The following is a 21,263-nucleotide window of genomic DNA, read 5'->3' on the forward strand; positions in this document are numbered from 1 at the left end:
AAACTTATTAACTCATTCCTCATAAGCTTGTGCTATTTAATCACACACTCCAGCGTTACACTGTTGAATACATAATAACACCACAAACAGAACATTGAAATAGGAAAAGGTATCTGATCTGTCCATAAAAGCAGAAGTCTCCAGCATCCACAGAGCTTTATGACAGTTATCTTAAAAGCATTCAGCACAGGCACATTTTAAGAGGAGTGTGCTCCATAATCCTGCAACCAGTGTTTATCGCAGGGAAAAGGTCACTTTGGAGTTCTGTTACTTGTGTATCTTTCGAGAGGCAACGGGAGAAATCATGAGAAGGGCTGGGACGTGATAAGCAACAACAATAGCTTTTTATTTTATTTTACGCCGAGTACATCCATGCTGAAAGGTTACGAAGTTCAGATCATAGACTGTATAAAGACATGGACTGAGGGAGTGTGACGTCACCAGAAGCATTCAGCTCCAGTCAAAAGCTCACCGATGCTAGCAGTTATGGGGCGAAATGGAGCTGAATTCCATTTTAAGAATTAATTTACAGACAAAATAGCAAAATAAAACCACCAAGGTCCTGTAGAGTGAGTTAATATTAACATTTTAAGACCAAATTGAGGAACCTGAGCAGCAGTTACAGAGAGAAGAGCGGCGTCTTTTCAATATAAAGTGAACTGGAGCCGGAGTTGATGGAGCTGGAAGCGCTTCCATACTCACTTCCTATTTGGAAAGCAGTTAGCAGGTTAGCTATGTCCATTTCTGCATACAGTCTACGGTTCAGCTATTTGGGCCATTATAACAATAGAGATATGACATTTCAAAATAACGCAAAAATCGTTTTTGTCAGAATGTAATACATTTTAAGTAGAATTTTGGGGCATTTTACTATTGGCTAAATACTTAAAGTGTTATAAGTAGCTTTGGTTATATAAGAATTAGCCTGCTTTTGTCCCTCAGTCATGGAAAGTATGTTTTGCTTAGTTTTTTCCCCCCATTATGCACAAGGTATGTCCACTGCTTTCAAACACAGCCAAAAGTGCAAAATCACATTTTAGGCGGGAGAAAGTCTTGGTCGAACATGCCCATAAGTTATCTACTATAGCAGAAACAGATGGTGTTATTTCAAGGCGCATTGTGTAGCTTTTTTGGTGGAGAGCTCATTAAATGCTGTTCTCTATGTTATTGCTTTGACTGGAATGTTTCACAGTATGGTATTAAACCTTTCTATCTTCATGGAGACCAAACCAGACCTAGTTACGGATCAGATCTATGGAGAGGTGTGTTCTTAGGTATTTTTGAGCTATAAATCACCTGTAATTTAATAAATGTAATGTAGAGCTACTTTATGTCATACTGTGGAACATTCCAGGCAGAGCAATGACGTATCCATAGAAACAAGCAGGTGATGGAAACCCAAACAAAAAGTTACATAGTGCACCTTTAAGAAGAAAGCTTATTTAACAGATTCTAAATAAACCCGTCTTGTTCCCATTTTGACCACAGATCCCTCCTAGATAATTAGCAGAAACAGCGGTGGCAGTCAGTAAAAGTACAGGACAGGAGCTATAGGGGTCTGCAGCAGCTTAAGCCCCCGTGGAGATTCACTTGACTGCCAAAGCGAACCAGATAAGACAAAAAAGACAGTATGTTCAATCTGTTATGTGTAAATCAAGACACACAACTGGGATTACACTTACAATTTGTTATAAGAACACCCTATAGCTTGAAAGCAATATAAAACCAGTGTATAACTATTGCATAACATGACCAACGGTTGTGGTATATCGCCTACATACACTTAAAGGCCCATATTACACTATTTTCTGATCACTTTTATAATGTTGTTTCCTCATCAAAAACATACCCGGAGTTGTGTTTTGTTTCATTGACCCATAAACCTTTCATATTTAGGCTCAGTTCTTTTCTCAAACAGAAAATACTTGTGATGATGCGCTCCACTGTGGTTTAAACGCCATAAACTTTCACACAAGCATCTTTTAGATAATTTCAGCCTTAGAAAAGCAATCTCTACTGAACAAAAGATAAAAGATGTTGTAAAATTACCTCTTCATGACAGAGCATTTTGAGCATTTGTATATAGACTAATAATAAAAGATTACTCAAACATGTGTGAATAAAACAAAACACAATGCATGTTTTTGATGAGGTAACAACATTTTAACATGGCTTAAAGCTCAATTTTGTGTAATATAGGACCTTTAAATACAATATAATCAATTACAATACAATTGTGACAAAGTTTTCTGTTAAACAATGCAAATTGTTTTGATGGTGACATCTGGGTTTCTTTCATGCATAAATTAAATGTGAACAAAGACCGGCAGCTCTACAGTGAAAGAGAGACTCATTCTTTTTAAATATTCAAACTCATTCATGTCCAATTATCCAAATTAGCAACACGCCACGGACAATTTCTCTCTCTCCCTCTTTACCAAAATGACCAGGAAAAATTAAAAACAGCAGGAGTGGAACAAGCAGCTCACCGAGACCAATGTACACTGTTACCATGGGAACACAATTTGAGTCACATTTTACAACAGAGCAAACACTGACATCTCCAAATGGGTGTTTTTTTATTTTTTTTATTTTCACAAGAACGCAGAGATGATAACAAATCCTGGTGTAAAAAAAAAAAAAATACAAAGAATGAAGGAAGCTATTTGCAGCCTAAACAAATATGAGCCACCTGCTGTGAGGCTGACACTTGGCAATCCTCTTGAAATTCACTCTGGGTGAGTAGTATCTTCAAATCTACAGTCTGGTAAATAATATCTAGTGTTTGTAAACAGTATAGCTCAATATGTGCTATAAACAAAGCAGACCTGGGTCCATCAGCTTTAGAGCTATGGTCTACCAGTATAATCACCAATAAACATGTATCTTACTGTACAAAGAAGTGGACAAAGGGAGTGTGACGTCACATACAGCATTCAGCTGTCGTCAAATGAAACTCAGTTAGAGGAGCAAATATGCGGCCAGTTCCGTATTAAGAATATTATTTTATATTTGTGCAAAATAGCGAAATAAAAACACCAGGTAGGTGGTTAATACACACATTTTAACACCAAAATGACAAGGCTCAATACAGCAGTTACACAAAGGGGCGACAATTTTTCAATATAAAGTATAGTATATTATAGTATAGTAGAGTCGATGGAGCCAGATGCGCCACCATGAACACTTCCTATTTGGAAAGCAGTGGCTAGCAGGTTAGCTCTGTCCATTTACATACAGTCTATGATTTTAATATCAAGCAGTGTTTCTCAACTGTTAGTGGCCTGTGTTTTGGTCTGACATTTTGTTTCAGTACAGTAGTAAGATGACAACAGAGGAGAAATATCATGGTAAGTGAAAACCAAATTAGCTTTACTAAAAAAACATTAACCATCCTTTCCAATAATTTGCAGTTTTTAAATGGTTAGATTTAGTATATTACCATGTAAAGGTACATTAGTCATTACTGTGTAATTACCCATGTTACAATTAAACTAAGTCAAAAATTCAAATGTTATTTTTTGCACATATTATAGCATGGCAGGGGTGTACTAAAATATCAAAATATGAATATTGTGTTTAGCGGTACAATATCGTTATTGTGGGCTGCTGTATTGATATATATCTCCAAGAGCATTTTTGGGATCCTTTACGATTTATTATTTACTATTACTATTTACTATTTACTGTTATTATTATTCATTTTGTGGCAGGGTTACAATTTTGATATTTGTTCAGAGACAAGAACATTTTTTTATGCAATACACTTGACATGTTCACTGTTTTAATGGGAACAACTGGTTTATTCCATGTTATCTTTGTACAAGTAATGGTTTAACAAAGAAAAACTGTTGTTAAAGAAATGTGGTTAATAAAAATAGTGATCTATTGCAAAATATCGTTCAATATATCAATTATTGCGTGTATCACCATATTGTATTGATTATCGTATCGTGAGGGTTGGGACTCTGTGATTCCCAGCTCTAATATCCCCACATAAATCTCCCACTCTGTAATAATGCAGAGAATAATGCTCATACAGGCAGGTTGTGTGCCTGACAGGAGGCTGTCAGTCAAACATAGTGTGATTCATGAGGGTCGGCGGGGCGTGCTGCTGTTGGTCTGGCCACAGTCGATGGCCACCACTGATGAGGAGCCAGCTGCCTCTGAGAAACGACTTTAAAATGTGACAGAGGGAGAAAATGTGTGGACATATTGGGCAGAGACTGTCAAAAAGGTGCTCAAATCACAGCTTATGACTGACCGAGCTGTCTGCACACGACAACAGGCCGAGGATAGGCAGAGGAATTCATTTTGTTGGCAAAAAGGACCAGTCTATGTAATGGTGATTTACAAAATGCTATTAAAATGAAGTTGCGTTTTATATTGCTGGGTTTCAGATGACAACAAAACAATCTATAGGCCAATGGTATTTAATACAGATGGGGACAGCTAAATTAATATTGTTTAAATGCAGACAGTGAGCTAGAAATGATGAGATTAAACATTTATGCATTTAACTTTTGGATATTTCATAGTACTTTCATATCTTCAAAGTACAATGTTATTAATAATAAAGTAAGCCGGCTCTTGCTGAGAGTATAACATCATCACAATCTAGACTCCAAAAACCACCAATACTTTTAAAATGACTCGGGCTTTCAAGATCTTTTTTTTTTTTTCTTTTTGATGAAATTTCACAATAGGTGAAAGGAAATTGCTTGTTTTGTTGTGTGAACAGTTTGTTTTGGGTGTGAATTTAGAACACACAAATTTTTGCTAATTGTCATGTTTCTGCACACATTCTGAGATTCTGCATGGCGAGACTGTAATAACATCTAAAATCCTGGAGATAACAAATGCATCTTGTGAACTCTCACTACTTTTACAACTATTAAGTAAAAAAAAAAGTTTCCTCCAACAAATACAGACTTTCTAAAATGGGTAATTAAAAACTAGGGATAGACCTAGGCCAATATATTGGGGACGATATTTGCACTTTTCAGAGTATCATTTATTATCCTTAAATCTCCAACAGAGGCCAGCATGTTGTTTGGCCCAACCAGCTGCCTAAATATGTGTTAATAAAATATGCATAAATCATATATGAGCACTTAAGCCCAAAGAAGGTTCTGCAAAAATGTGCTGCTTCCTCATCTAGTGTGTAGGAATATAAGGTCATGGGAGAGTTTTTTTAATTCAAATTCCATGATTTGGGGAAAATTAACAAAATCAGCCCTGCATATCGGCATAAAACATCAACACAGGTCATTGGGCATCAGCCGCTCTGGATCCTAAACAATCTGTATCTGCATCGGCCGTGAAAAAAGGCATATTGCTCGATTTCTACTAAAAATTACGACAGAATCTCTCAACCGTCCGTCTTTCTTACCTGCTTAATATAAAGACCCACTCCATTATGCTCTGAGTGAGTGATAAGGGGATTTATCCAATCACAACGAAGTGTGAACTTGCATGAGTAATGAGCATTAGTAAGCACCGTTAGCTCCTAAAGACATTATAATAAAGTGAATTATAAGGTGTTATTGACGTTTGGCATATCAGTATTTACAGCGGTGCTTTTTGTTTGAATTAGTGGGAAGGTTTTTGTTATTTTTCTGTTTTTTTTTCCTACAATAAGATTTAAGATAAGATTTAAGCCATAAAAGGTTCAATTAATCACTTCAAAGACTCATTACAGATGCAAACTAAGTACTAAAGTGTTTTATTCTGCTGTTTATTTGTTGTTTTTAACAATATTGTAGATTTAGAGTTTAGATTTTTTTTATCTTGTGTCAGTGACATAGATCAGTTTCAATATTAGCACTTATCATCATCATCTTCAGCAATGATCGGACTTAAAAATTTGTTATCGTGACAAGCCTACCCACTACTGAAAATATACAATATACAACAATAAATGCAAATGTGACCTACTACACTATTTGAGCCGGAGTATTGCACCCAGGGTTGTCATTGGCCACGATGCCTGTTACCCCGCTGTGGAAAGGTCAAAGGTCAACTCCGTGGTAATGACTCGTGCAGAAGCTTTGACGAGCAATTATCCTCTCTGCAGCTGCTTGGGCACTGAGCCACGTCTCCCACAAGCACTCAACAAAATATACACAGGCACAGCAAGCAGCGACCTCACACAGCAATAACTATCAACCTGTGGCAATGGGTCATAAAGTAAACAGGTAAGTGTTTGTATAATAAGATGATACATAGGGGCAAAGATACAAAGAAATGCATTTGATATAACACTGTAATCTCTAACCATATCAGTCTGGCTAATTTAAAGATTCAATATTATTAGGGTATCCCCAGGTTGGACCACCCCAAATGTAAGACTTTTTAAAGACCTTTTTAAGACCAACATCGCACCCATTATGCGGGCAAAAAACATCAGATCCAATTCTAATAATGACCAACCAACTACTATAGAATCTAAGAGCCACGGTGGATTAAACCTACACTTCTCCATGATCCATCCAACGTCTTCCTCCACTCTGTTGACTGTTTACTCCCGCCGTCGGCGCTAGAAACCAGAGTTACATGATTTCACGTTGTTGTTTTTTTTCTCCTCCCCCTATTTAACATTGCTAAAAATAGGATAATGAAATGTAAGACCTTTGCGAAAAAATAAGACTTGGACAACCTAATTTGAGACTTTTTAAGGCCTTAATTTAGGAACATGGAATTTAAGACCTTTTAAAGACTTTTAAGACCCTGCGCCTACCTTGATTATGCAAAATTATATAATGTTATAATGTTGCTACCTCATCAAAAACATACCTAAGCTTGTGTTTTGTTTCAGTCACACATGTTTGAGTAATTCTGGTCTGTCAACATCTCCAAGGCTCAAAATGCTCTGCGTCATGTAGTGGTAGTTTTCAAGTTAACCTTTTAGCTTTTGTTCAGTACAGATCGGCAAATCCAGGGCTAAAATGACTCTAGTGAAGGTGTATAGAGTTTAAAAACACAGTGGAGCACTTCCTGTATTACCACATGACATTACAAGGTGGAACAGAGCATTTTTGAGATGTTAGAAAGAAGAACTCAGCCTAAATATGCAGGTTTTGTCTGTTAAACATGTGTGAATGAAACATGTTTTTGATGAGTAAACATTATAATTTAGCTCTGAAAATAGAGTAATATGTGCCCTTTATTAGAAAGCATCTGTAATTTGTATTTGCTGGAAAAAATCACAATACAGTGGTTATGAAAAAATCTATTATTATTTTGTGGTAAAAACTCAATTTCACTATCAGCCAAATGTCGTAGAAATCTGACACAAAACAGTAAAAAGTGCCCAGTACAACAAATGCAATAAGAAAGGAGATAAAACTGCTCTACGACTATGATACTTCCACTTTTCTGCCTTTTGGTCAAAGTCAGTGTGCATGTGTTGTATGAGGTGAGGTACGATCTATATATAAGTGTATATAAAACTGTGGGTCAAGGACTGCGCCTGACTCATGCTTCGGCAGCATTTAACTCCATTAAGTGTCTTTGGCCTTTTGTAATTGTTCGCTGATGACTTCTCACACAGGAACACTTCTCTCCTGATGTCAGGTGCAGAGCCAAACAAAAGCCTCTGGGCATTTCAGTGAAAAATAGACACAAATAAACAACATCAACTTGTGGATGAATAGCCATTTAAATACAAGCATCTAGCACAGAATCAATACAAAAAATTAGTTGTGAGGAGGAGTAGGGATGATCAGATCTTTCAGCTGATGTTTTGTTCTTAGGCCCAATAATTACTGCAGATACCAATTAATATTTGATTTGTTTTTTTCACAAATGCACCAAAAAATAATAATAATTAAAATGTTTCTCCGATGTAATTTCATTTGTTATATTAGATCATGTGAATACAGGCCCCTTTTTTCTATTTCATTTAGGGATGAACCGATCCAATACTGCTATCTGATACTGATACTGAAATTAGCTGGATCGGGTATCGCTTCCAAATATGGATTCAGTCAATATCCTGATTGGACATATAAACTGATGTAACAAAACTGTAGTTGCCCTAGAAAGTCTCATAATATTTGATGTTTTATTTATACAAAGTTCTGTAGGTACTTATGGGATAAATAACAGCTACATAACACATTTGGATCAGGTTTTTCTTTTGTTTAAAGGAAATGCATGTTGTTTTCAGTCTCTGCACTCATATCGGCCAAGATCGGCAGACACTTAGTTTCGAAATTGGTGTTGGAACTGAAAAAGCTAGATCAGTGCGTCCCTCATCTCAATCAGAGATAGAAATAACCTGTAGAAAGAAATATCAGCCTACTGTATAAGAATATGAGCATCTCAATATATCACAATCCTGATATATGAACAAATTTCAATGTCACCTAAATATTAAAATGTCACACATCCAGTGAGGAGCCTTGTGTGTTTTCTCAGCTTTATGTGCGGCAGCAGAAGAAGTGTCTATCTCAATCGTCTGAGCGTGTGCAGAGTGACAGGTGTGAGTCCATGTGATTTGATGTGAGTCCATGTGATTTGATGAGCTCTGAAAGATGGTCCTAACTTGGTATCAGCGGAGCGCTCCTCGGGCCTCAGTGCTGACTCACAGAGCACACGGGACACCAGACCTGCCCGATGGCGACTCCATTGATCTGTCTGGGCTGACTTCCTGACAAGTGACAGTTCTGCCTCTCCTCTGCCTCCTCTGGGACGTCCTAAAGGTGAGTGCGTGTTTACAACTTGGAGAAATGGAAAAGAAATGGGGGAGGGATGACATGATGCTTCTATAAATTGCTTTTGGAACCAGCAGCTAAGGGCTTCCTGTGAGGCAATATAGCTGTTATGACTGCGGTGGCATCAAGACATCTTCTGGGACACAAATAGATCCTAAATTTGGGAAAATGACCAAATGAAGCCATGTGGGCAGATTTATCAAGTGTAAAGCATTTAGACAGAGATAGAGTGGAAGGATGAGTGATGCTGACAGGCAGCAGATGGAGCTCCAAAGGTGAACTTGATGAGAAAATCAAGAACGGTGACGAAGAATAGATAAGTCCAATGCTGAAAGTGGAAGGATAACAACACACAGCAAGACCGTGAGTGAGGGGTACAACTGGGGTTAGTCACATGATGCTGTTGTTGCTAAGCAATCCAATACAGAGAGACATAAATAGAGGTGTTTGCAGTTATTCCCCATGAAAAGATTCTGACAGGGGAGAAAAGATGACAACGCAGAGAAGATAAAAATGGTGCATGAGAGGAAAATATGAAGAGGAGAGAGCTAATAACAGAAATGGTGTCAAGTCGGGGCATGAATACGCAGTAAATAAGATCACTAGACCAAAGAAACATGTTTTCTTTCTAATGAAAACACATTTGCGCAAATTAGGAACAACAATTAATTTTAAAACAGAATGAATATTTTTTACCACAAAGAGAGATACTTATTTGTTACAGCAACTTTTACAAAGATGTAGAGAGCAATAATATTAAGGGTGAATGCATTTTTTTAAAAGAAATGTGATGCAGATTATAGTGGAGTAAAACTTTTACAATTACAGAGGGTTATGATGATATTGGTCACACTAATAGCAATCCTAGAGCATAACATAATGTTAAAAAGATAAAAATATGAACTTTCTTGAACCCACTAAAGCAGGGGTCTTCAGGTCTTTAGTGGGGCCAGATTTTTCGAAGGGCTCTAGTCCAGATAAAATCACACCTCAGTTTTATGTTTTATCTCTATAATATCCACAAACAACTCTCAAGTGGTACAACTCAACAACAACAAAAATAAAAATCATGACAATATAGCTCTGTCAAGCCACAGTGACAGCCTGAAACTAGACTTCAACTGTAGTGCAGTTAATAGTAGATCTAGGACTATACCAGGTTTAAACCAAGACCAGGACTAAAGCAGGTCTAAAATAGGACTAAACCAGGTCTCTGACAGACGGTCCATCAAATGCTTTTCTCCATGGAAATGTTATTGGTTTGTCTGTAATGTTTCACAGTATGGCATTAAACCTTTCTATCTTCATGGAGACCAAACCAGGCCAAGTTACAGGTCAGATCTGTGGAGAGGCAACCCCGCTTGCAGTCAGTTTTTCCAGATATTTTTGAGCTATAAAGCCACTTGAAACTAAATAAATATAAGGTAGAGCTGTTTAATGTCATACTGTGGAACATTACAGGCAGAGCTATGAAATATCCCTAGAAACAAGCAGGTGATGGACGCCCAGTCAAAAAGTTACACACTGCTCCGTTAAATAAAATAATACAACCCTGTTTAAGATGCTCTACAGTCTATGAGCATTGTGTCCTTCTTTAACAGCACATGGAGAAGCCAGAAGCACAAACAGAGCTGAGCGTGTGTCCCAGTGCTGGTCTGCACAGAGGCTGTTGTCAGATGTCCTCTAAAGGCGTGAAAGTGGACCCTCAGGCCGGTGATGCAGCGAAAAGGGGGCAGTATCTCCTCTCTCCTCTCCTCTCCTGTTTTCACCTGCTGCAAGTCTCTGTCTAGTCTGACTGGGGGTGTTCTACATGTATCTCTAATGGTGGAATGTTTAGGAGTTACCATGGTGACACAATGCACACATTAGCAAAGACTGTCTAATGCTGCATTCTCTTTTGCCCGGTTCTCAGGGAAAACCGACCTCCACCTCGAGAAAGTTCAATGGAATCCAACCCTCAGTCAAAACGGGGTTCAGAAATATAAACTCAGGCTGGTTCGGCGCAGACCGAGTCAGTTGGATTTACGTCACAGGAAACAGGGAGAATTGTCTTTTGGTCATTTTGATATGTTACGTCGTGTATGTATAGAGAAAGTGTCTTCTAAATACATTTTGTCTTTCTTTCACATCATTTGACAGTAGACAGAAGTTTTTTTCTGAGCATGTAAGAGTGAAACTGCCATAATTGAGTCGCTGACAGCTAAAGTTAACTAACGGACTTGATTCGGGCATATTTTCCCCAACTGTTGCAATGGAACACATTTACAACAGATGTTGGGAGAACTGACTCAGATTTATCTACTACCGACATTCAATAGAATGCGGCATGAAAACTCAGGGTCAGCCCTATGTTCCCTCATTTCTAAGATTTTTCTTATTTCTAAGATTTTTCTCCAAATGATACTCTCATTCAAGTCATTTTTTTTTTTTTAAATATCACATTTAAAGGGATGATTCAGAGTAATTTCAACCTAGAGCCCCTTTGCACCACATTACATCTGTAGTCAACTGCTGCTGGACAAGTTGGGCATAACCAAATTGTGAGAAATTGGGATAAAATCTGTTGCTAATTATGATAAAGGAAATGAGAAAACATAGGGCCTAATGTTGGAAAGAAAAAAAAACTTAGAAATGAGGGAACATAAGGCTGAGGGAACATAGGCATGCTCACAAAAACTCAAAAAAGAGTACAAAATGGATTTAGGCAACAGTTTCTCAGGAGCATTTGATCAGTACGAGCGTACGTGGTCCTGTTTAGGTGTTTAATTTTCAACAAAAATGGTGACTGTAAGTAAGTGAAAAACTGTTGGCTACTGCCAGCTGATTTGTGACTGTAATTTATTTGAGAGGTACTTGTTTAAGAGCGCAAATCAGCTGACCATGTTGTAGTTCCTGCCAAGTCATTTCTTTATGGCCAGATTGTGTTAAAACAAAGATCAGATTAAAGTCTAGCTTGAGTAACAGAGCGTAAAACAGAGCAGGCCCTACAGTTAGCATCACACCCCCAGGGAATGTTGATGACAGATGAAAAGTATCAGTAGTTTATCTATACTTACACATGGCACTGTGATAGTGACAATGACCTTCTTGTCAGTGAATGATGTGGAGCTTTCGTAAACAGCACTTCCTCAGACTCATTTGCATTAGCCCAGAGTCTTGCAGCATGACTAATAGACATTAAAACGTTTACCTCTGATAATGGATGTAGACCAGAGGGCACCGGTTTTCCACTGTACCAGCAACAGTGGGAGGTATGACTATCCAGGCAATATGTGCTAAATAAAGCCTGATACAACTATAAAAGTAAAGATTAAAGTGTGCATGTTACGCTTTTTCTGATGTGTGTTATAATGTTGCTTCCTCGTCCACAATATATCCGGAGTTGTGTTTTGTTTCATTCACACATGTTTTTACCTTGTGATGTCATTCAGTAAAACAGGAAGTACTCCACTGTGTTTTTAAAGTCCACACGTACACCTTTACTAGAATCATTTGGAGGATTTCAGCCCTGTAATTGTCCATCTCTGCTGAGCTAATGTAAAACGTAGCTGTTAACTTGAAAACAACAGCTTCATTACATCACAAGGTGGAACAGAGAATTTTGAGACAGACTCATAAAGGGTTACTCAAACATGTGTGAATGAACCAAAACACAACACCAGGTCTGTTTTTGAGGAGGTAACAACATTCTAACATTCAACAAACAACTAACAATAATTTTTATTTCAAACATAAATATTCCTACTAAAATATTCTTCTCCCTACCACATAAATTGTGATTTATTATTTGTCTTTTTTCCTGCATTTTTTCACAATATATTATATATAATAAAAGGAACTAAATTGAATAGCAGTTTGTTGCCTGCTGCCATAAAGCGCTCATAACTCATTTCCATACACATAATTTGTATGCAACCTCAAATTGGCTGTGATTACATTAATATAGATCTAATCCATTAAAGATATTGGCAGCTTACCTGTCTGCACTTTAACAAGAACACAAAACAATAACTCATTTAGATTTGACACGAAAGATTAAGTCAGGGTTATATTTAAAGGGCTCATACGCAATTTTTTTTATCTCTGTTATAATGTTGTTTCCTCGTCAAAAACATGCAAACATACAATGTGTATTTTGTTTCATTCACAAATGTTTTAACACACACACACTGTACATTTAGGCTGTACTCTCCTCTCAGATGGATAATACACTGTCCCACCTTGTGATGTCATGTGGAAATACAGGAAGTGCTCCACTGTGTTTTTAAACTCCATACACTTTCACTTCAACCCTTGAATTGCCAATCTCTACAGAACTGAAGGTAAAAGGATGCTGTTAACTTGAAATCTACCACTACATGGGCTTTGGAGGTGCAGACAGACTAATAATAAAGCACTCAAACATGTGTGAATGAATAGCTTAAAGCTCATCAGAGTCAATTTTATGTAATATAGGACTTTTAAATGCAGCTAATGTTATCCAGGTTGATTTATAATATAAGTCATAATGTTATCAGTACATCAAAGACAGTGAGCGTGTTGTGGTTGGGGCCAGCCTGAAAAGCAGCCAGTGACAGATGGTGCTGCCATGGTACAAACAACAGGAGAGGAGAGGAACGCGGGGCTGTACTGTACCTCGTTACCCGGCTCTGTTATGACACAGACTGCTGGGGAATGAAGACGCACAAATATACGCTACATCAACAGTGGCTAACAGCTGGACTGGAACAAGCATGTGTTGGTTATGGCCATCTGGCGCTGAATTGGTAAATACAATACAAATGATGAAGTGCGTCTTTGTAAACCTGCACTGGTGATATTAGTAAGATTGCAACTGTTTTATATAATGGTAATGCACATTTAATTTAACATTTAACAGTATGTAAACCGTGCCTGAAATAATATGACAGTGGAGGTACATATTTTATAACGCTGAACAAAAAAAGTGATTTTAAGTGTTTGTGCCTTGGTTATGAGCCACTTTGATGTGCAGAGATTTGGGGAAACACCATAGACTTAAATAAACTTCTGCCTAAACTTAATGGCTCCTCTCTGCGACAAGAAGGCAGCCTTTACATTTTGTTTTCACTTTTTGGGAGGCGCTGATAGCAAACAGCAGTAGAGCTGCTTTTAAGTGCACAGATGAAGTCGACACGTGGGACTAGCTCCAGTGGTGTGAACCCAAAGAGCGCGTCTTAACTCTAGCCTCAAACACTCCTTTGATCCCGGCCCACTCCCTGTGCCTCTAGTACTGATGCTCTTGGTGTTTGTGTCGTGCTACACATTTTATCTCCTCCCTATTATTTTGTACTACTTTTAGCACAATCTGTTTGGCACTAAGCACAAAGTAGTAGCAGTTTAATTGCAGAAGCCCAGAATGATAAGAACACATGCAGGACACAAGGCTCTTTCACACTGAGGACCCAAAGTGTTCTCCTAACGCCGACAACTAATTCAAATAGAATAGAAAAGCATGATTTAACATTCTCTTATTTTACCAAAAATAACTTTTTCAGTAGCTTATGTAACATACATTTAATAATTTATCAATAGGAAAGAACTATTCTGCATTTTCACTTTTTACTAAGTGCTTTTGAGTGTCATTGATATATGTCTTTTTTTTTTTTTTTTTACTAAAACAAATATATAGGTAAGCAAAGCAAAAGCAAGTAAAAGCAATTTTTGCCAGACGGTGCAGTGGAGCTATGCAGCAAACTAAAATCAATCCATTATTTTCAATAATTACACATGATTACTAAAACTACATAAAACATAAAACTATTACAACACTTATATGCTTATATAGGTGTTATATGCACACATTATGCATATGCAGGTTATGAATGAAAAATGTTCCTGTGTGTTGGAGAATTTTACCTTTTTACACATACGTGGCCATTATAAATCTGAATATGCAGTATCATACAGTTTCTTGAGTCATTTGAGAAAGTGTTCTGACCTGATATTGACACCAATCGGCTTGATGTGGAGAAAAACAGAATGTGCTTCCTAAATCCATTAGTGCACAATCCGGCCAAGGACTCTGAGACAAATGGAGGAAATGACTGCCCTTTTAAATGTAAGTAAAATGTAAACAGAGAGTTAATGCGGTGCTGCACATAAACCTCATCCAGACTCCTCCACTAATGCAGAGTTTAATGTCTCAGTATTTGGATGTTATAAATAATGTTAACATATGTGTTATTTATTATGTTGAGGCATCCAGATCTGCAAGATCTTAATTTAGATCAAGCACTATTGTGAAATTAATGTGGTCCACTACATTACCTCATTTAAATTGAGATTTCATTTTACAAATAATACTATTTAACCAACACATAAAGTTTTAGTTAAGTATTTTTATTTATTTTTTCTTCAGTATTTTAACCTAGTCTTCTAAAGACAACAGATCCATAATCAGCTGGTTATAAGCTACCATTTGATTATTTTGACTTTTTTGCCTCCATATAAAATGTATAATAGTTAATAATAATAATAATGATACTGATAATATTTAATAATAATTCCTTGAAACATAGTCAGTTCACAAACATGGATAAGGTCTATACACTACAAACGTCTTTTCTTTGTTGATATTTATTTTGTTCATTGCTCACAGCAGGAGAAGCACTAATCCCATGTGATCAGAGGCACTGCAGCCCCAGTGCACAGTTCATTACCCAGAGGACGACTGTATTCTCTGTATACTATACTATCTCCCATTCTATCTTATGTGTATGGAGAGACATCATTATCTCATAATCCATGATCTAAAGCACTGTACAAAATAAACCAACAGGGAACACAACATAACTATAAAATGGGTTTGCATTACTGCTGCATGGCAAAGTATCCATCTGTGCTAACTACGGTAAATGAGCAAATTCAATGCAAACAGGTCTATTAATACATTTTCTTTAATCATGGTGCCATTTAGAAAGACTGGTTAGGTCTCATTATTGATCGTCTTCACTGTACAACTGAGAAATGTCAGCACTCTCTCTCTACCAAGGGTCAAGTTCAGAATGTAGTCCTCTTTTTGGTCGCCCTGGTCTAAAGTCTGGACCAAAGCATGTCCTTGAGCAAGACACTTCACTTCTTTGATACTATTATTTATGGATATAGGCCTGCCATGATACTTACTATATCGATTTATAGTGATTGACTAATATGACTAATATGGACAGATGAAACAGTCATTTTTGGGGGGTCAACATTTATCATGTGTGCCTTTTTTTTTTTCACTAGTAGAAAAATTATATTTTGTTGTTGTTGTTGTTTTCTGCAATATGCTTTATGCAATATACTCTAAGATTTGATTTGAAAAAGGTTGATTAAACAATATTTAACAGTATTGTACATTTAGAATACATTTTTGTGGATAATTTTGCTCTTTTTGGTTTGGTTAGTTTTAATATTATTGTTTTTTGTCTATATTTATTTCAGCAATACATATATACATATACACTTCAAAATGTGTTATCATGAGAGGCCTGAATGATGTGCTTCCAGCAGTCTTGCATCTGCTAATATCATATTCACGATTTAAGAAGCAAATTTGGAATTCATTACAAAGACAACCACTCACAGTCACAACAAACACCACCAGAAGCCTTATGTCAACCTTCAGAATGTCAAGTTAATGTATAATGAGCGTCTGTCCCCTAAAGCTGAGTAATATATTTGATTTACAACATCCATATCTTTAGACGCACTGGCTAAAGATAAATGCCCATAAACATCAATGACAAATCATATGTACTGAGACGCTATAGGCAAACACTGGCTGTATACGTACAAGTGTTTACAGGTGTAAATAAACAACATGTGAGTAAACACTGGCATGCTCAACACCACATTTCTGCAGCTTAATGGAGGCACGAAGACAACTGAGAGACTGCATGAGGGCAGGCAGGGACAATGAAACAGGAAAAATACAAGGTTCATCCACACACGTTTGAATGAATCCACATGAAAACAACACCACAGCAGTCATACACACTGTTACCGTTTACCTTTTTGTGCGTCGAAACATGTTGTTAGCGGAGGCAGTGTTGGCAGACGAAGCAGCTGACTGTAGACACATGCACACACACACACATGCACACACACACACACACAAGGCAGTCAAGAGGCAGTGGCTACGCTCTGTACCGGCATCTCTCAACCTCTCTGCCCGGTTAAACAAGCACACACGCACGCACAGTCTATCGCGATACGCATCCACGGAGAAGAGGAGAAGAGACGGTCAGCGAAATGTGGAAATGTCAGCAGCCATATCAGGAGCACAGAGAGGAGCAGGGCATAGGGAGAGAGGGCAGAAAAGGCTGTGAGCGTTTGTGAAAGAGAGGAGCGAGGAGAGAGGATTGTGGGGCTGATCTCAAGGGTAACGTGCCAAACCGGGAGGCGGACAGCGGCACAGCCAGGGGGAGGGGGCACGGGGAGGAGAGCCGAGATGCACAGAGGGAAAATAAATGAGAGAAAGTGGTGGAGGAGCAGTTGGAGTGTATGCAACATGAATTAGAGTTTGAGGTGGCAGGGTAACCAGTGAGCTGTGTACTAATGTCTGTAATAGGCACTGTGCATTCAAATGAGAGTGGAGGTAATAACATGCTATCAAAGAGAATGGCATTGATGACAGTGTTTCAAATCTAGAATAAAATGTCTACTTTGAATAATGAACCTGTGCATAAATATTTAGAATGGTACAGCACAGAGGAAGAGAATGTAGTGGTACAATAAAGGCATAGAGGTTTAAAATATGTCCATACTGTGGCTATGATGTTATAATTTCATGTTTTGTTTCTCAAGATGATTATCCAATCAGAAAGCAGAGTGAGCCTCACATGAGTCTCTTATTTGGGTTGCCAGTTTCAGTGCTGAAATCCAGTTGATTTAAACCTAAAAGGACTCACTGATCCTGCAGCCAGTCATTACTCAGTGCTAGTGCAGCCTCTGCAGCTCAGTGAGAGAATTTTGGAGGAGCTTGGCCTGAGATTGACATGGTCTGTCCATTACTGAGAATGAGAAAAACTTGTATGTGTCCTATATATGTAGTTTAACGCATTGGAAAACCAGGTTAAGTTTCCATTGTAGAATATTTTTTTTACTTTAAGAGTGCAGGTTACATTTAGCTTTAATGTTCATAGCCACTGGTCATAAAATAATTACACTAAAACTACAGGTTTTTAAATTATTAATATCCATGTGACCCATTTTAAGACCTTGAAAAGTGACTTACTTCCCTGGGTTGTTAACTTCCCTGGGTTGTGAACAGTGATTGACCTATTTGGCTTTTAAAATGACAGCACAAGCCATCCTTTTTACAATCACAAATTCTGTATGCAAATGCCAGAATAGCAAGAGCCTTCAATGTGCCCTACATCTGACACAAGATGCTCAAAGTGTCACATAACGAAAATGTCTCTAGTGCGTGTGTGTGTTTGTGCATGTGTGTGTGTGTGGAGAGTGTCGTCCCGCCTTCGCTTTGAAACAAATGCTCCAAATGTTAAAGCTGACATGGGGTGACAGTTGGACAGTGCTGCTGAGGGGAGCAATTCAATAATGGATGGTGCCTCTAATGTGGGAGTCTGGGGAGGATAAAATATACATGGGACAGAAGAGCAGGGAGGGGAGGGAGGGGTGATGATATCAGTGTAGCACCACAGGGAGTCACAGGAACAACACTGCGATATCATTTGAGATTTGGTCATATTGTAATCTGAGAGAGTTGTCTTCATTGTCCTTGTAAGAATGTTTAGTTTCACCCCAAATGCTGAAATCCAACTCCACCGACATAAGGTTCGAGCACAACTTATAATATCACTAAAATTTAAATTACACACAAAGTCCTCCCTAACAACACCAATATCACTGGACACTACAGGTACTTCAGCTAGACCTGTCACAATTTTGAAGCAAGATAGCATATTGTTAAAGATACATTTTGAAATACATAATAATACTGAAACTCCTTTATGCCACTAACACAAAGCAGGATCATCTTAGTAAACAACTTTGCAAGAAATACAAAGCAGAATGAATCAATAAGTTATTTATTACAGCTCTACAGTTCAAATCTAATGATAGAACAGAAAAATTGATAAAATCTCCCCACTATTGCAAAGAAATTGCACACATGATAAATATTGATCCTCAAAGATTATTGTTCCAGGTTTCATATAATGAATGAAATTAATGAAAGTTGATATTATTGTGACAGTCTCTCAAAAAATAACTAATATCAACAAACCCCAATAGGGATGTTACAATAACCGAAATATTCTGATATCGCATTGTCAAAAGGCTCACAATAATATCGTGGGCTGTCACAATATATCGAATTACAAGTTTCTTTGGTTAAATGCATCGTTTTATTGTAGAAACAGGTTATAAACATAGGGAACTACATATCCATTGATTCATTTCAGAGCAGAAAACATGAAGAAATATGTTTTTACTTGAATTCTTGGGATTATGATGGAAATAATAAAATAATCTTGTCAAGGTATTTTAAAAGCAAAAAAGTGTTCTATCTACATTTATATTAGCCTCTCCAAAATATTGCAATAAATATCGTGCCGTGAGATGCATATCGTGATAATATCATACTGAGAGATTTGGATATTGTTACATTCCTAAACCCCAATGAACAAATCCTGATACAATGTGGGTGAAGGTACATACGGCCAAACATTTGATGGTTTACATGTGATCCTTGGACATGACACTGTTTCCAGGTCTGTACTCTATGTGTGTGAATAATGGGTGACAGTCAGAAAGATTGTTTTCACAGACTGCCAGGCACATCAGGGCAGGTGTGGTAATGCAGATAACATCAGAACCCAGTGCACTCCATTACAAACTCAACATTACAGATTCCTGTGTTTCTAATTCCTGTCTTCATTAACATACGCATAACATAGTTGAGTGGATGGTTCTTGATCAAAAGATTATACATTAAACAACAATAAGAAGAGCACTGCTCAGATAGTTATGCAAAAGAAGAATCGAAAAGCTTGATTTATTACATGGTTAGATCCAAGTGGGACCTGTGTGTCTGCTACACCATCTGTAACATCTGCCACCCTCCAACAGAGGTCATAGGTGACGAGAAGCAGACTTCTCTGATGACAGCAGAAAGCAGAACCACAGCAGGACAATGTACAAAAGCATGTCCAAATGAGCAATATGACCTACTTTAAAGGTCTGATATTACCCAAAACTGATTCTTGTGAGCTTTAAGCCATGTTACAATCTCATCAGAAACATATCTTGAGTTGTGTTTGTTTTATTCACACAAGTTTGAGCCTACATTCTTAGTCTGTCAACATCTCCAAAGCTCAAAATGCTCTTTTCCCCCTTTTGATGTTAAGGTGATGTTTACCTTTAGTAAAGGGCAGCTGTATAAATCATCATCCAGAGCTGTAATTATCGAAATGATTCTAGTGAAGGTGTATGGACACATTGGAGCACTTCCTGTATTACTACATGACATCACAAGGTGGAACCGAGTCTGTTCTGTTTGAGAGAAGAACTCAGTATAAATATGCAGGGTTTGTGTGCTAAACATGTGTGAATGAAACAAAACACAACTTCCCATATGTTTTTGATGAACTACATTATAACATAGATCAGAAAATAGTGTAATATGAACCCTTTAAATGACCCCTGGAGTACACCATGACAAAGGACATATAGAGGGACCATGCACATATCAGAGAGACATCTAGACGCTATATTGATACAGTATTCTGTCTTGACCAACATTATGGACAGTGGACAGTTTGACCAATAAGAAGAAGGCCTAAAATAAACCCGAGGATATGCATAGTTTCCTCCTCCTATAGCCATGCTATTTTAGACTGATGTTTTTATAATATATTTACATAATGTTTAATAAAATTTTCAAACAGCATTAGCTTAAATACAGAAACATACAAAGCAGCTTGACTAATAACAAGACACGAGTGATTAAATACCAAAGATGTTTTGAGATATAAACAACATAAAAAGCGTAGAAGATTTCAGGACCACGGATAGCGACCATACAAAAAATGGGGAGGTTGAGTGCTTGTATTCCACATATTAATAACACGTCTTTGTCAAAACTCAGAGGATGATCTCTAACTGGCACTGGAAACAGGTCTTCTAATTAAGTTTCTAAATATAAGTCATCTCTGTGGAGGAGCCAACCGTGGCTGCCTTTATCGGAAGCCATAACACGTCTTGCCAAATCTCACAATGTACCTGGCACTCATTTTTGAAAACACTTATAAGCAATAAAACATGGCCGCTGTTATTTCACATAACATTTAGAACAAACTGGGGCTGTGCACTTAATTGAATTTTAATCAGGATTTTTTATTGAAAGGTCTAAAACCAGTCATCAGTAAAAGCCTGAAGTTTAGAGCAGAATTAAAACTTTGGAGGAAGAAATTTGATGAAAAATCTGCACTGATAAAAAGTCCGCATTTTTTATGTTCATGTTGCAGACATTTTTATTTGGTTCTCATAAGTCAAAATATTAACCAATATAAAATAGTG

General features: G+C 37.5%; 1 protein-coding gene across 1 annotated transcript in view; it reads right to left on the reverse strand.

The window, feature by feature from the left end:
• The window catches only part of mast1a (microtubule associated serine/threonine kinase 1a), a 58,736-nt gene that overhangs the window by 28,954 nt on the left and 8,519 nt on the right, over window positions 1-21,263 (reverse strand). The gene's annotated exons all lie outside the window — the stretch shown is intronic.

Source organism: Boleophthalmus pectinirostris, unplaced genomic scaffold (genome assembly GCF_026225935.1).
Source record: "Boleophthalmus pectinirostris isolate CB_2022bp ecotype Guang Dong unplaced genomic scaffold, ASM2622593v1 HiC_scaffold_22, whole genome shotgun sequence".
Classification (NCBI taxonomy): domain Eukaryota; kingdom Metazoa; phylum Chordata; class Actinopteri; order Gobiiformes; family Gobiidae; genus Boleophthalmus; species Boleophthalmus pectinirostris.